Genomic DNA, 2,478 nt, shown 5'->3' on the forward strand with positions numbered 1-2,478 from the left:
GAGATATTCTTGGAAAGAAGCAGAATAGACAAAATAAGGGTCTTATCTATTAGAAATGAAAGGCTAAGGGAAGAAGGGCATTAGATAGAATTGTAAGATATTTATTAGAGAAGAAAAAATTACCCATTGGTCCAAGAGAAGAAAAATGAACAAAAATACATATAGAATGAGAAAAGACAGGAACAGGAGTGCAACTTTGAAGATTGCTGGTAAATATTATTCCCATATAATTTGTCATGGTAAATAAATTTCATCAAACATGAAACCTGAAATTGGACTTAGGATTGAATGGAGAGAGGATAATAATTCACCTGTTTTATTGTACATTTTTCCCCAATTTTAAATCCTTCGATCTAAAACTTTAATTTTTTTTCAGAAAAAAAAATATATTGCCAAAGAGTAACCTCTGAAAACTTTCCCAGTGACAATCAGTTTAATTACTCTTTGAAACCAAGGGTAAAAGAAAGCATAAATCAGAGGGTTCATGGTTGAGTTGTAATAGGCAAACTAAAGTAAAATTTCATAACTATATGTTGGGGTGATAAATCCTAGGTAAGGATAAAATATTGATTCATTAAAGTATGGGAATCATGAAATCAGAAATGCATTCACTACAATGCCCAGGGTTTGGGCTGCTTTTCTCTCTCTCCTAGACATTCTGGTTTGTAACCCTCTGAGGATGACTCAGTTTTGCTGTTCATACTCAATCTTTCCAGCCTGTTGTTTAGCTACTAGAAAAATCTTACAAGAAAGAATGATCATAACAAGAGTGAGAATGAAAAACAACAGGAAGTCTATCAGTACCCAGGTTTGAGTCACAGCAGTCTGACAACCTCCCAAACAGGAGAGGCAATGACTAATTCCTCCAGTCCTTCATCATTGGTACCTGTGGAAAGAAGAGAAAAGCTAAATGTGATAGCAAGGAACCAGGAAAAGAAAATGCATAGTCCTGAAACCTACATAATGAATTTGGTTAGGTAAGTCAAAGGATCAGTGACAGCAATGTATCTATCAGTAGAGATAAAGCACACATGAAAAATAGAATAACAAGATGACCTTTCAAAACAAGAATGAAATTTATAGTAACTTTTCCCAAATTATCAGCAATTCTCCACTGACCTCACCATGCTGAAGGGCATCACAATGGTTCCCACCAAAAAGTCAGCACAAGCCAAGGAGGAAATGAAAAAATTGATTGAAGAATGCAGTTGCCTACGAGATCAACCAAATCATTTCTAATGGAGCAGTAATGAACTGAACTAGCTATACCCAGAAAAAGAACTCTGTGAGATGACTAAAAACCATTACATTGAATTCCCAATCCCCTATATTTATGCACACCTGCATCTTTGATTTCCTTCACAAGCTAATTGTACAATAATTCAGAGTCTGATTCTTTTTGTACAGCAAAATAATGTTTTGGTCATGTATACTTATTGTGTATCTAAGTTATATTTTAATATATTTAACATCTACTGGTCATCCTGCCATTTAGGGGAGGGGGTGGGGGGGGTAAGAGGTGAAAAATTGGAACAAGAGGTTTGGCAATTGTTAATGCTGTAAAGTTACCCATGTATATATCCTGTAAATAAAAGGCTATTAAATTAAAAAAAAAAAAAAAAAAAAAAAAAGAAGAATGCAGTTGCTTGAAGTGAAGGGGGTTTCTCAAGAGCAGTAGAGCCCCTGAGCCAAAAGCTAGGTAGAAGATGACCCGGGGTCCAGGTGAGTAGAAGGTTTTAATGCAAGATCCATAGATATTCTCATAACAGAGTTCTTGAAGTTCAAGATGGGACCCATTGCAGTTGCTTATCATTCTTCTTTCTCAGCTTCTAAGTATATATTTCCTGGTAATCACACAAAAGTCATTAACATTTCCAATATTCCTGAAAAGAAGATAAATGCATATTTATACAAGTCAATCACCATCCTTCATGAATTATGACCCATTTCATTAAGATATTTGAAAAGCACTTACCACTTTGCCTGGAACAATAGGCATTATATAAATGTTAATCTCTTCCCTCTTTCCTATAAACACTGAAGCCCCCCTCCCCTGTTATACTCAATATGTGTAAGTTCCAGGTAGCTCCCTGGAGGCCTCAGAATCAGCCAGAGTCAGGATAAGCAAAAGTCCTCCGTCTTTAGGGGAAAAAGTGAAGGGGATGGACAAAACTGCCACAAGCTCTCCACCAACTTCCCTTCTCCTTGTCCTCCTCCAAAGTGATTCTGCCTTGTCTCACTCCACCCTCTAATCCCTCCTAAATTATCTGTATATACCAAAAGATCAAGCCAGCACTGAACAGTGAGAAGAGCCATTGTATATATGTTTGTACATATGTGTTTATGTGTATATATGTTTATACACACATGAGATGCTAGTATATACATGTTTGTATACACATCAGTAGCTATATGTATAGTATATATTTTTATATGTAGCTGAAATTTCAAAACTTAAATTTACAGTGTTCTTTAGGA

General features: G+C 35.7%; 1 pseudogene; it reads right to left on the reverse strand.

Moving 5' to 3' along the window:
- Positions 1-372: 372 nt before the first annotated feature.
- Positions 373-1,813, reverse strand: LOC100931241 (annotated as a pseudogene).
- Between the last annotated feature and the right edge of the window lie 665 nt (positions 1,814-2,478).

The sequence above is a fragment of the Sarcophilus harrisii genome, chromosome 4, assembly GCF_902635505.1.
Source record: "Sarcophilus harrisii chromosome 4, mSarHar1.11, whole genome shotgun sequence".
Lineage (NCBI taxonomy): Eukaryota > Metazoa > Chordata > Mammalia > Dasyuromorphia > Dasyuridae > Sarcophilus > Sarcophilus harrisii.